The following is a 15,084-nucleotide window of genomic DNA, read 5'->3' as shown; positions in this document are numbered from 1 at the left end:
GTGAGTTGTTTGGTTTTTAACCCCTAAATGGCCATATTGTTTCACATTCTGTCTTAGGAATGCTACCATTTTCCGATATAACCATGTTATAACAGAATAAAATAAAAATCACCCGAACACTGAACCCGAACTTCAGAAAAAAGGTTTGGATTTGGGTCCGGGTACCCAAACTTGCAAAGTTCGGTGCGAACCCAAACTTTGCAGTTTGGGTTCGCTCATCCCTAGTAGGGATACACAAGCGGTTTTTGCAAGTTGGTCTTTAGGATATAGGTTGATAATACACATAAAACTTGGTATGATACATGTATGATCTGCCTTACGTCTGCACGGCAACAAGTACACATCTTCATGTGCGACTCCTTCTGACCTTACAAACACCACCTTGTGTCTCAAGCACAGGAAATTGCAAGAAAATGACCGTTTGACTCGCTAGCTGCAAACAGGAGATTTTTGCACAAGACACAGCCGGAGAGTCATGCAAAATTGCATACATACGTTGACACAGGAAGGCTAGAAAGACTTCATACATTTCTGTGTAAATTAAAGTTTTAAAATCTTAAGTAGACAATACATAATAAACGCATCCATGGTTTGGTGGTCCAGGAGTTGTTATAAAGCGCCAACAATTCTTCCAAATATTGTGCTACTCTTGCACTTTGTTCCAAGCCCGGTCATGCATTAGATTGGGGTCATGATAAATGTAATAAATTATTTTACGAGGATAGCGTCAGGGCAGGAAAGGAAACAGTAAAACGCAATGCACATGTCCTGACAGCAATTCTTCAATCTTTTAGGGTTGTGTCACAAGGGTGTATGTAGAGGGGTACAGACCGCAATGCCTCAGTCTCAGTCGGAATTTTAACCCCTGTGATGCCAAACTTGGCACAGAAAAAAGCCACAGCTCTATGTACAGACGAAGGTGCTGGGAAAAGGTTGTGGTGGCCCCTAAACAAGTGTGGATCGTGCACTTCTACCCATTTTCTTTATTTAAGAGGTTAGAAATGCAGGATTAGGGAAATGGAGCCTATAAGGAGTCCCTACAGCTGTGTACCTCAGATCAAGCAGCTGAAATACACTCATGTGCAGGAGGCTATACAATGCCATAACACTCCCCAATAAATAGTTCTGCCATAACCATATAAATAAAATATCAATCAAATAACAGTACAGAGTGGCAACAATACCGTACTGCAATGCAGTGCCAGTAGAATAGCGCCATACAGTAACCATACAGAGGGCCTTGAATGGTGAACCCATTAGGTTGCCCATTTTTGCACGGGATGGTCCTGATTAGAGAAGAGCGAATTTCCACTTATGAAATTCGTTCACACTTCGTTTGGTGGTAAAAGGTGAATTGGGTTATGGATTCCGTTACCATGGACCATGATGCAATTCTATGACGGAATGTCATGTGATTTCCCGGACTGACCGTGGCTTGTGTGACTAGTGATTTCTGAAGCTGCGTGTTCCAGCCCAACTGCGGGTTTACTGTCCCATAAGTAAATGATGTTGGCAGCACAGGACAGTAGACCTGAGGCAGGGCTGGAGCTCACAGCATAATAAAAAACAATGATACAGTGAGCTCCGTCATCCGAGCAGAGTTTGCTCCATGAATTGTGGCCATCACATGGGCGGTTTTTCCTGAATTGCACTCGCCCGTGTGAACTTAGCCTTAGTGAATGGACAGAGTAAAGCACTGACTGTCCTCCTGCCCAAGACTTGATCTCTCTATGACACCAGAGCCCTGCTGGTAAAGCCCTGTGTTGGAATCCTTGATGCCCTGAGCATCGTCCTGCTCCATCTAGCACTTTGGGACAGTACTTTGACACAGTTTGTGAGGTTTGACTCAACACGTCTGTCTGGAACATCTCAGCCTGTGTCTGTCTGCTTGTGGCAAAAATGTTCCAGCCCCAGAAAAACATAAAAAATGTGTCTTCATACCAACAAACACTTATTTTAGGGTTGAACATCAGCCATTTATCATTAGATTGACAATGATCCCACTACCATTAAAGAGCAATTTTACCAGTTCTCGCACTGTTAACCACTTGGCTGGCATGATAGTGTGTTAAAGGGGTTCTCCGGGAATTAAGAAAATGAAAATTAAGTACTTAAATATTACTTTATTATAAATGCTGTAAATTCCCAAATGCCTTTCATTAGTTATAATGGCTTGTTTTGTCAAGGGAGCAATCATCAGGAGAAATAAAATGGCTGCCGTCCTATCAGTACACACAAAACATGTCCTAAATCACATAGGAGGACACGTTACTTCACAACACTGAGCTAAAGAGCTGCCTCATCCTCCTCTCTGCTCTGCTTGTCAGAAATTATGATCCTGAATACAGATGATAAGATCTTCAGCTGAATCTCTGTAAGAATGGAGTTCATAAGGAGACAAAGTACAGAGAGGAGGGTGAATGTGGGGCTGATGAACAGCAGCACTTGTATGCAGTCTCCTCAAGAATTCCATTCCCAAAGACATTCAGCCAAAGTTCATCTGTATTCAGGATCATAATCCCTGACAGGTAGAGCAGAGAGGAGGATGAGGCAGCTCTGATCACATACTATCTGATCGTGTAGTGCCCATGGAGCAAGGGTACTTTAGACTATGGACATTTGTCCCATATTGCTACTATGCAAAGCCATTACTACTTTATTGCACATTGAAGGGTTAATTTGGGAAAACTTGTGATTTATGCTGCTGTCTGCACTCATACTGTTTCATATTGTTGAGCTGCATTTTTTCGGTTCTTATAATATTTCCTGTTTATTTGCACTGTTATTATATACAGATGTAGTAGAGTTAACACACATGCTTTATAAGACGTGTTATCTAAACTAAATGCGATAAGCAAACGCCTTCAATTGCTTTTCAATGGCTTTTGTTTCAAGGTAACGCGATGCGTTAAGAAATTTGAGTTGAGTTTGTGTGTTAACCCTGCTACATCTGTATCTGCACCGCACAAGGGGTTAATGCACAGCCAGCTAATACTGATAGACTTTGGGACTTTTTATCTATGCAAAGTTTTGGAGGCAAAGAAAGACACACTGGCCTTTTGGCTGTCTGGTTTAGCTCTGTCGTTTATATCTGAAGACTTGTTTATATCTTGAAAAACGAATTAGTCATTTCCATAGACTTGCATTGAAACTCTATACAAATCTATGATAGACAGAATTTGCAACAATATTTCTGTTTAGGCTGTGTTTCACCACTGCACTCCTTCCACTAGAAGGTTCTGGGTCAGCTAGAAACTGTATATAAGGAGAGCAGTCAGAGCCACTAGTGGCCTGAAAATGTGGACCAGTGCTTAGTAGGAGAGACTCATCCAGACTGCTTGAACCACCAGAAGAAGACGATGAGACAGGATACTCTGCCACAGACCCCGGGTCACCAGCCTTCTGACCAGGGAGCATTCTGGAAGACTGAGCCACAGTCCCTGGGCCACCAGCCCTTTGATCAGAGAGAGGGACAGCTAGCTCAGGCCTTTCCTCAGTTCAGAGCCTTATTCTGCCAGGGAGGAGATTGGAGAAGCCAGCTAAGTACCTTGCCTGTATTATTTTGCACTTGAGTTCCTCTAGTAAAGAAGCATACTGGTTTACTGCAGACCCCGACTCTCTGGACTTATTTCTCAGTGGGGTGCACCACATCTTACCATCCTCTCCAGAGAGCAGCAACATGTAGTGACACCTTGATGGTGTCCAGAGGACCCAGGACGGCATTGGGGCCACCCCAAACCCGGTCACTGCAAAAGCTCTTTAGAAACGAACAGCAGAAAAGTGCATCTCGTATTCTTGCTTTGTCATCTAACTTGTGCCTATATATAAACTGCATCAGGTTGTGTGCAGTGACACCACCCAGAGATTCTGTTCCATCTGCACTTTTATATACTCCTTGCATGTAACAGACAGCGGGGCCATCGTCATTCTCCATACCCACTTCCTAAAATATGGAAGAACTGAAAGTTCTGACAGTTTAGTGTCGATTGGTCATTTACTTTCCAGGACTCTCGAATGTTCAGCCTTTGCAACAAGAAAAGAACATAAGAAAATATCTTATTATTGTAACGACGGCCGGATTAAACATTTAGCAATTTATTTTTGTGCTCAGATCCTGTATCATATATACTTTATAGAAGAGATATCAGTCATTCTCCGTTCTTCTTTACCAGCAGAGCTTACAGTATAATTTTCTTTCAATGCACTGGCAGATGAAGTGCAAACTGGCAAGAGAGACCGGCCTTGCAGAGACTACATGACCCTGGCACTGTGGGTATTAGAATAAGGGTTTCGTAATATAATTTTTTTATTGTATGTACACCAGAAGAGTTCCTGACGTACACGCTAAACAGATTACTATGGCTCCATCAGCCCGATGGATGCCAAAAACAGTGTCCTTATATCTGGCCTGTAGACATAACAATACAAAAAAAATTTAAATAAAAAGGTATAGAAGAACGTGGTAGACTACACTATTTCATACAACAGTATCCTTCAGTGGACCCTATAGCATCAATCATAGGTTTCCATGAAACATGGAAGCTCTAGTGACCTCACTATCCATATATGAACAGTTATGTCACTAAGGCCTCCCCAGGTAGAGATATTAAAAGAAGCCGAGACCTGGACAGTGGATCAACAGGACAGGACCCTCATGGAAACAGGTTTTATCTTTACTAGTTTTCTTGGCTGCCCTACGTTTCCATAGAAGATCCACCATAAGGGAATATTATTTTTGCATGGGGGAAGTGGAATTACTATGAGGTTGGTCCTAAGTGAATTACCGTCATGGGTATCAATCATTAGGAGCATTACGTACAGACATGATGAACATACAAAGTGACGCAAATGACTCCAAACAAATAGCGGCCAATACTTGCATCCATCATAAATGCACAGTCTATGCCAGCCCCACTACTGATATAGTGAATGGTGTATGTGTAATTTCTAGAAGATCATCAATCATACAGAACAAAAAGAGCAATCTTCTAATTACCTAGCAATTACTTACTAATTACCATAGCTTACACAGATTATTAAGCTGCTAATAAAACCTTTAAACATGCATTTTCTTCCCAACATTGCCCCGCATCTCTATAAATGCCTTGTCAGCATGAGTCCTGGATGCAAGTCAACTGGAGGCTTTCCGATGAGAACACACTTGTAAAGCCCCGCATGTCGCAGACTAGTTAGTACTGGTCCACAGATAGGGAACCAGCAGGGACGGACTCGTAATCCCTAATATATTTCACTCTATGGCCGGAGTCCAGGCGATATTGAAAAACAAAGACCATTCCAAAGGGAATATCTGTCTGGTTCCTTCAAATTCTTAGCATCCTAAGTAAGCTGGATCACGAGCACTGAATGACGACTGCTGGCCCTGGTAATCGCTCCCGAGATTTTAACCCCTTCCATGTGAAATAGGTAATTTTGAGACTCTGCACCTTCGCCATTTTGTCTACAGATGGGACAAATGGGCAGCTTTTAATAAGCTTATTACTTCTGTTTCTAAATACAGGAAAAATGAAAATGTTCTGCCACCGAAAATCAGTTCCTTTTACGAGAATGGATTTGTTTTGCAGGCACATGGATTACTGCAAGTGACTACTATGATGCAGACAACAGACAGAGCAAAAACCTAAAAGGAGCCTCTCCGGGGAATCCAAAACTGATCAGATAGTAATGATATATCCTGATAAAACACCATAAATCTTTGTGTCCGCCTCCAGAGCGGAATGGAGATGGAACGGAGCCAAACTAATGCATTCTGAGCGGATCCTTTTCCATTCAGAATGCATTAGGCTAAAACTGATCAGTTTTGGACCGATTCTGAGAGCCCTGAACGGATCTCACAAACGGAAACCAAAGCGAAGTAGCCTTAGTATATATATATATATATATATATATATATATATATATCTTTTTTACTCATGTTTGTGAATATTTTTGTCAAATAATATTTTGCCCAAGTCAAACTATTTTTTCTTTGCAGTTTTCCACTGTAATTGGGGTATATGCACAAGAGCCCCAGTTATGGAAGGACCCAGCAGCTATGTCATGCCAGGATGGATGGAGGGCGCCCAGAGAAGACAGAAGAGATCTCTGTCAACTGGCATCTAACCTGCTACACTGCAGGATCAGGAGCTTTAGGGCTTCTTCACATGCAGCAGATTCTGTTGACAGTTAAAGGGAACCTGTCACCGGGATTTTGGGTATAGAGCCGAGGACATGGGCTGCTAGATGGCCGCTAGCACATCTGCAATACCCAGTCCCCATAGCTCTGGGTGCTTTTATTGTATAAAAAATAACGATTTGATACATATGCAAATTAACCTGAGATGAGTCAGAGCTTGAAAATTTGACTCTTCTCTGGTCACACAAGTAAGATATGACTCTTTTATGGTAATTTGCATATGTTTAAAATCGTTTTTTTTACACAATAAAGGCACACAGAGCTATGGGGACTGATATTTCGGATGTGCTAGCGGCCATCTAGCAACCCATGTCCTCAGCTCTATACCCAAAATCCCGGTGACAGGTTCCCTTAAAGTGTAACCGTCATTCGTTGTTTGTTTGTTTTTGTAACATGTAGTGATACTATTTTTGCAATATACTTTAATTACTGAAAAACGTAAATTTCTATTAGAAAAACAGCTGTGAAGTGGCCCATTTCTAGCATTAGCAGCACTCTCCATCTTCTATTTACTGAAGTGCGGATCTGCAAAAAATACGGATGACGACATCTGTGTGAAGTCCGTGCTGCACCCAGTTTTTGCAGACCTATTGTAACCATGCCTATTCTTGTCTGCCAAACGGACAAGAACAGGACATATTCTATCTTTTTTGCGGGACTGTGGAATGGACATACGGATGCAGACAGTACAAGGTGTGCTGTCCACATTTTTTGCGGCCCCGTTGAAATGAATGGGTCCGCAACCAATGAACAAAAAAAGGGGATCAGATGTGGAGTAAAAATACGGTCATGTGAATGGGGCCTTAAAGCAGTGATACCAGAAGACATTTCTAGAAACTTAAGACCAGCAGTTAAAAGGGTTCTCCGGGAATTAAGAAAACGAAAATACTTAAATATTACTTTATTATAAATACGTTCCCATTCATTAGTTATAATGGCTTGTTTTGTCTGGCGACCAATCATCTGGAGAACTAAAATGAACAACCATCCTATTAGTGCACACATAACGTGTCCTAATCACACAGGACGACAAGTTACCTAATAAGGTCTCCTGCACATGACCGTATGGCTTTTTCAGTGTTTTGCGGTCCGTTTTTCACGGATCCGTTGTTCCGTTTTTTGTTTCCGTTGTGTTTCCGTTTTTCCGTTCCATTTTTCTGTATGCCATATACAGTATACAGTAATTACATAGGAAAAAAGTGGGCTGGGCATAACATTTTCAATAGATGGTTCCGCAAAAACAGAACGGATAGGTTAGACATACCGATGCATTTCCGTATGTGTTCCGTTTTTTTTGAGGATCCATTGACTTGAATGGAGCCACAGAACGTGATTTGCGGGCAATAATAGGACATGTTCTATCTTTCAACGGAATGGAAAAAAGGAAATACGGAAACGGAATGAATAAGGAGTACATTCCATTTTTTGGGCGGAACCATTGAAATTAATAGTTCCGTATACAGAACGCAAAAAACGGTCAGTAAACGGGGGAAAAAAACGGTTGGGTGCAGGAGGCCTAACACTGAGCTAAAGAGCTGCTTCATCCTCCTCTCTGCTTCGCTTGTTAGGGATTATGATCCTGAATACAGCTGATAAGATCTTCAGCTGAATCTCTGTAGGAATGGAGTTCATGAGGAGATATGAAGTACAGAGAAGACTAACAGAGGTAATGGAGACTGCAAGTGCTGGTGCTCATCAGTCACATCCCTCCTCTCTGTACTTTGTCACCTCAAGAACTCAATTCCTACAGAGATTCGGCTGAAGATCTTATCTGTATTCAGGATCATAATCCCTGATAAGCAGAGAAGAGAGGAGGATGAGGCAGCTCTTTAGCTTAGTGTTGTGAAGTAAATTGTCCTCCTGTGTGATTAGGACAGGTTTTGTGTGTGCTAATAGGACGGCGGCCATTTTTTTTCTCCAATGCTTCCTAGACAAAATGAGCCATTATAACTAATGAAAGTTAATTGGGAATATATTTATAATAAATTAATATTTAAGTATTTTTATTTTCTTAATTCCCGGAAAACCCCTTTAACTATTATAGTATGCCTAATAAATGATTACAATGGAAACTCATACTTTTGATTACAATTTGGCACAATGATCGTATGGCACTGTTACCAAGCTATATATCAGTTTCTGGGAAAGATGAATGATAACTAACTTGGCTGTCAACGCGGCTCAAATGGGGCTGTCTACCTTTGTCAAACTTCTGAATGGTATACCACAGTGGTGCTTTGCTGTATAAAAGGTTAAAAGTATGACGTGTATAGTGTACAGCCACCCCACATCTTTCACATACTACATTAATGAGGATTCTCAGGAGTCTGAAAAATTCTGATGATGGCTGAGAATGATATAAAGAGTCAATGCTCCGGTGATCCTGGCAGTCTTTGGTTATGGCGCTGCAGTGAAGATATTACCAACTACTCCATGTGGTTGCAGCAGTCAATATTTGGCCTCAGCGGCTATGTGGGGTAGTTGGGCGAATTATCACTGTAGCTCCAGTCTCACTGCACTCACTGACTACCTTACATGATGACTGACGCCAGTGATTGGATACAGATAAAGAGAAGTACTGTACAGTAAGTATCTTTCATCACCATCACATCCTTGAGGTCAGTGTTTCGGATATTCATCTCCAGCAGGTGCAGCCGAGTCCCCAGACTCTGATGTGTTAAGTAATCGCTTACAGCACTCGGTGACATCATCGTGTAGCACCAGAAGAAAAGACCATCAGAGCAGGAATGGCAGGGAACTCAGCAGGTGACTAAGGCTTATATAATTTTTATTTTAGGCAATTCCCAACCTTCATTTAAAAATGTTTGGGGGTCCTGGAAAGCACCTTTAAGATTTTGGGCATTCTTTGGGGAACTTCTTCATCCGCTTTCATGACATTGTGTGCACTACGCCATCCTTCAGTGATTACTTAACACATCAGAGTCTGGGGAATCAGCTGCACCTGCTGGAGATGAATATCCGAAACGCTGACCTCAAGGATGTGATGGTGATGAGAGATACTTCTCTTTATCCGTCTATAAATCAGCAGGCACCGTCCTCCATAGCAGAAGTGGTATCGCTGTTAGGTTGGATTCACGTATTAGTTGATTAGTCATTCGTTACACTAAGATAAACCCGACGCCTGGGTGAGAGGGACTAAAACAAATTACTGACACCAAAAATATTGATCAACGGTAAATAATGACATATGTCCCATAAATAAAGTAATGTAAATAAAGAGCATCGTCTCTTCAAATTCATTTTGGTTAGCTGAGTATTAGTTATACTGGTCCATAGGAACGTGGAGGGACAATCTATTACAGCTTCCCACCTCTGTGGGAACCACCAACATGTTAGGCTATATTAAAGGGGTTTGCCGAGAAATTTTTACTAGTGACCTATCATCAGTGGGGATCTGACACCCAGGACCCCCCACCAATCAGCTGTTTGAGAAGACACCGATGCTTGCATTGGTACAGAGGCCTTCTCTGAGCTCACCAAACACAGCGCCATACATTGTATGGCGGGTGAGCCTGGTATCGCAGCTCAGCCCCATTCCCCAGTGAACGTGACATCACATGGTCTAAGAAGAGCTGGAGGCGGACGTGGTGGTACTGCAAGCGCCACTGCCTTCTCAAACCCCCACCTATCAGATACTGATCACCTATCCAGAGGACTGATCAGACAATACCGCATGGGATCTGGCTAGATACAGCGACATAGCAGCAAGCTATACAGAACTCCAAATCTCCTGCAAAGACAGAGATAAATAAGAAAATTATAGGTGACTGCATCCATCACTAGGGGAAACATAAAGGGGTGCTCCACGATTAGAAAAATGGAGCAGACAACCCATGGACAGGTGTGGTGCCGTTTCTGGAAGAAAGCAGCCAAATTTAACCCCTTCCCAACATCCGCTGTACATATCGCATCTTTAAAGATGGTGCTCACTCCGGGTAATGAACGCCTCCCCCGGACGGAGATCAGGGAAGGCATTCATACATAGTAACGAGCCAGTACTAGGTTTCCAGGCCCATTACTTCTATATTACAGTTCAGTTTTGAAAGTATGAAAAATACAAAAAATATAAAAATTATAATCACCCCCCCTTTCCCCTAAATAAATATAAATAACTTTAAAAAAACATTATGGGCATCACTGCATGTTAAATCGCTCATACTATTAAAATATAGTTAAAGTTATCCTATACGGTATACAAAAAAATTGACAAAAAAAAGTGATCAAAAAGTCAAATACACCCCAAATGGTATAATCAAAAACTACAGATCGTCCCACAAAAAATGAGTCCTCACACATCTCCGTAGACATAACTATAAAAAAAGTTATAGGGGTCAGAAATAAAAAATAAAACATTTTCCAAAGTTTCTTTTTTCAGTATTAAAATGCAAGAAAAGCTTTACATATGTGTTATCACCGTAATCGTACTGACCCGGAGAATGACGAGCACAAGTCAGTTTTACTGCATACTGAACGGCATAAAAACAAAACCCGTAAAAAACTGGCGGAATAGCTTTTTTTTCCCCAATGCTTCCCACTACATTCTATGCAATATTAAATTGCGGCATTAAAAAGTATATCTTGTCCCGCAAACAACAAAACCTGATACAGCTATGTGAACAGAAAAATAAAATAAAAATGTTATTGCCCTGGGAAGGCAGGGAGTGAAAAACTAAAACGCTGCGTCAGGATAGGGTTAATAATGACAAATTCCCTTACGTCCTACCAGCAGCACAGATGGGGTTAACTGCCCCTGTGGACTGGTAGGACCGGCGGAATTTTAATGAGCCCAAGAACCAATAAACGATCTTCAGCTCCCTGAAAGGGAGGAGATCACCCCCCAGCCCACCGTGTTTTTTTCTGTCCTTTGGACAGGTTGGACTGGCGTATCGCTCCCTTTTAGGGAGCTGAGAGTGCTAGGGGCTCCTTTCGTCATAGATAGGATCGCCCCGTTTTTTTGGCTCTCTTTTTTTGCCTTTATTTTAGGCTGATGGCGGCGATTTTTTGTACCTGGGGACCGTCGGGGGGTGGGGTGTCCCCTCCCCTCTCCTTTCAGTGTTTTTCGGGTGTCCGTTCCTTCCCATCGCCGCATGCATGCGGCGCTATGGGCGCCGCCATCTTCCGGAAGTGACGCGCACTTTGTGCGCTACGTCACTTCCGGTTTCTTCGCAGCGCGATCTGAGGTTTTTTCCTCATCTCCCTGATTAAAGTTGCTCCCCTATATACATCCTGGGATCCAGGACGACCCAGGGGAGCTATTTACAGCAGGCTGAGCCAGTATTTGGCTCTCTTATATATCTGGGCTATTTACGATCTGGGACCCGCCCAGGGGGCGGGGCTTTCTCCTTTTAAGCGCCCAGAGCCTGTCATTCAGTGCTCTGGTTGCATCGCTTTGACAAGCTAGCTCCAGAGTTCCCTGCGCCTTGTGATATCCTTAGTTGTATTGCTTGACGTGGGTTTGTGTGTTCCTCTGCTGCAGCTCTATATTTCTTCTAGTGCTGGTGGGCCCCCTTAAGGTCTTGTTTCTCCACCTCCAATTTTTTAGGTGTTATGACCTGTCTTTTCTTTCCAATTACAGACTATGGCTTCCCCCAGGGATCCGGATCAGCGAAAGTCTGGGGCCAAGAGGAAGCATTTGGCGTGTTTTGATTGCAACACGCCCCTAGACGACGGCTGTCCCTATTCTAGGTGTGAGAGTTGTCGCACGACATCCACGGAACCCACGATGCAGGAGATGTTTCAGTGGACGAAGACATACGTGGATGATTCCATTAAGGGAGTGGTGCAGTTACTCAATGAGAGGTTACCAACACCCTCTCAGACTCCCATGGATGTGGTCGCTCCAGTCGCACCAGTGGAAAGACCTACCCCCTGGTCTGTGGGGTCTTCTTCTGAGGAAGAAGAAAATACTTCTTGCTTTTTCCCTCCAGAAAAGACGCAGAAGTTACTTAAGTCCATCAGGTCGGGGGACCAGGATGTTGACATTGGGGAGTCCTCCGATCCCGCCGTTCGGACACAGCGTGTCTTCAGAGCGGATGAGACCCTTCTCTCTGTGATGCGCACAGAATGGCGCAAACCTGAGAAAGGCCCAGTTCTCACCAGAAAGTTTAAACTGATGTACCCGATGGCTAAACCCTTGGTGGAATCGTGGGGTTCCGTTCCCAAGGTGGACATGGCTATAGCCAAGTTGTCCCGGCGCACTCTAGTCCCCGCAGACGATGGGTCTAGTCTGCAGGACCCTCTTAATCGGAGGGCAGAGTGCACCCTTAGGAGGAGTTATGCGGCGGCCGCTGCCTCCGCGTCAACTTCAATCGCGGCCACTGAAGTGGCCACCTATTTACGCTCTAGGCTTAACCAGATCCAAACAGACGTGGACCAGAGCGTATCCAGGGATGATATCCTGGCAGCCTTCAAATCAGCCAACCTGGCTATGGACTTCCTAGTTGACTCCACCCAGATGCAGCTGAAGCTGGCCGCCAAAACTATGGCCTTAGTTTCGGCTGCCCGCAGACCACTTTGGCTGAAACCCTGGATCGCGGACAACGCGTCCAAATTCAACCTCTGTGGGCTCCCCTTTGAACCAAACAGGCTGTTTGGGTCCGAATTGGACAAAATAATGGAGGGGCTCTCCGACAAAAAGGGGAAGAGCCTCCCCCAGCAGCCCTTTCGGGGACGCCCCAGGCAGGGAAAGAGGCGCGAAGGACGCCCGGGGCAGCAATCTAGGCGCAGAGATTGGGGGGGACCGTCTCGTAAGTATTCGAGGCGCTCCCGTAAACCCGCCAAGGAGGCAAAACCCTCCTGACTATGGGCCTCCTCGAGGCTCTTGGATAAGCCCTGCTGCCCCTGCAGTGTCTCCTCTAGACTTTCCCATACCACTCCCCCAAACACCCGTGGGGGGCCGTCTCTCCTTTTTCAAAGACTCCTGGAGTCAGTTGATCGCAGACCCTTGGGTTCTGAACTTGGTCTCCGTCGGGTACCGGGTAGACTTTCTCTCTCTCCCACCAGAGAGATTCGTCGCTACACGAAACTTCGGGCCGGCCAAACAAGTGGTCCTGGAATCTTACATCCAGGACTATATCTCCAAGGGAGCCCTAGAGGAGGTGCCGGCAGGGGAGAGAGGCCTAGGCATTTATTCACCAGTGTTCCTGGTTCCCAAGAAGACGGGAGACCTCCGGATTATCATCGATTTGAGATTTCTCAATCGTTTTATAAGGAAAACAAGGTTTCGTATGGAAACCATAAGGTCAGTCACCCATATCCTCAACCTCGGGGATGTCATGGCTACTCTGGACCTCAAAGATGCTTACCTTCACATCCCGATCCATTCCGCCTTCCGGAAATTTCTCAGGATCGCGGTCCAGATTTCAGGGGTTCGCAGGCACTTTCAGTTCACCGCGCTCCCCTTCGGAATCTCTTCTGCCCCCCTGATCTTCACCAAGGTGGTGGTATCGGTGGTGGCAGCATTGAGACTCCAAGGGCTGACTATCATTCCTTATCTGGACGATTGGCTTTTCATAGCCTCTTCAGTTCCGATCCTTACCCACCATCTTCAGATCGCAATCTCCTTTCTTCTCCGCCTAGGCTGGATCATCAACTGGCAGAAGTCGAATGTGAGCCCATCATCTTCAATCCAATATTTAGGATTCGTGGTCGACTCTGTGGAGATGTCCCTCCGGTTGACTCAAGAAAGGAAAGCGCGGATTCAGGACCTGGCAAAGGTCCTTCATGTCCCTCGTCGAGTCTCTATTCGGACTCTCATGAAGATGGTGGGGCTCATGTCAGCGGCTGCGGACGCAGTCCCTTGGGCGCTATGGCACCTCCGTCCTCTTCAGTCGGAGGTCTTACACTTATGGAACGGCAGCCCTGCGGGGCTAGATTCCCTGTGCTCCCTGTCCGGTCAAACCCGGAATTCCCTCAGATGGTGGTTTCGACTGCCAGCAGGGAAGTCTATGACCCAACCAGTTTGGGTCATATTGACTACAGACGCGTCCCTTGTAGGCTGGGGCGCTCACCTGGACGGATCCCAAGTGCAGGGATCTTGGTCCCCCTTGGAGCGGCATCTTTCCTCCAATCTTCGCGAGATGCGAGCTATCCGGCTAGCCCTCCTTCACTTCGCCCCTCAAATTCGGGGCAAAGCGGTGAAAGTCCAGTCAGACAATATGACTGCGGTTCTCTATATAAACAAGCAGGGAGGCACAAGATCATTACCCCTTCTATCAGAGATCGGGGTGATTCTTCGGTGGGCAGAGCTGAACCTTTCCCATCTATCTGCCGTTCATATCCGAGGTTCCCTCAATATGATAGCAGACCGCTTAAGTCGAGGATTACCGACCATGGAGTGGTCTCTGCATCCGGAGGTCTTCAGGCAGCTAGTTCACAGTTGGGGTATGCCAGAGGTGGATCTCATGGCAACCAGGTTCAACGCCAAGGTGCTGAGGTTCTGTTCCCTGTACCGGGAAGACAACCCCCTGGCGATAGATGCTCTGTCGATACCGTGGAGGTTCAGGCTGGCTTACATCTTCCCTCCTTTTTCCATGATACCGAGGGTATTGATGAAAATCCGTCAGGATCAGGCCTCGGTAATAGCCATCATACCGTTTTGGCCCAAAAGATCCTGGTTTACCCAGCTCATTCAGATGAGTCGGGGACAATACTGGAGACTCCCCCCGGAGCAGACCCTGGTGTCGTGGGACACTCACCTCTGCCCAGATCTGCACAGGTTCAACCTGACAGCCTGGAGGTTGATCAGTCCCTTCCCAACATAGAAGGGCTTTCCGAGTCGGTCCTGAGAACTTTGTCGCATTCCCGAGCAGAGTCTACAAACAAGGCCTACTCCAGGATCATGAGAATCTTCGTGGCATGGTGTGATTCCA

Source organism: Bufo gargarizans, chromosome 10 (genome assembly GCF_014858855.1).
Source record: "Bufo gargarizans isolate SCDJY-AF-19 chromosome 10, ASM1485885v1, whole genome shotgun sequence".
Lineage (NCBI taxonomy): Eukaryota > Metazoa > Chordata > Amphibia > Anura > Bufonidae > Bufo > Bufo gargarizans.
This window is presented reverse-complemented; position numbering follows the sequence as displayed.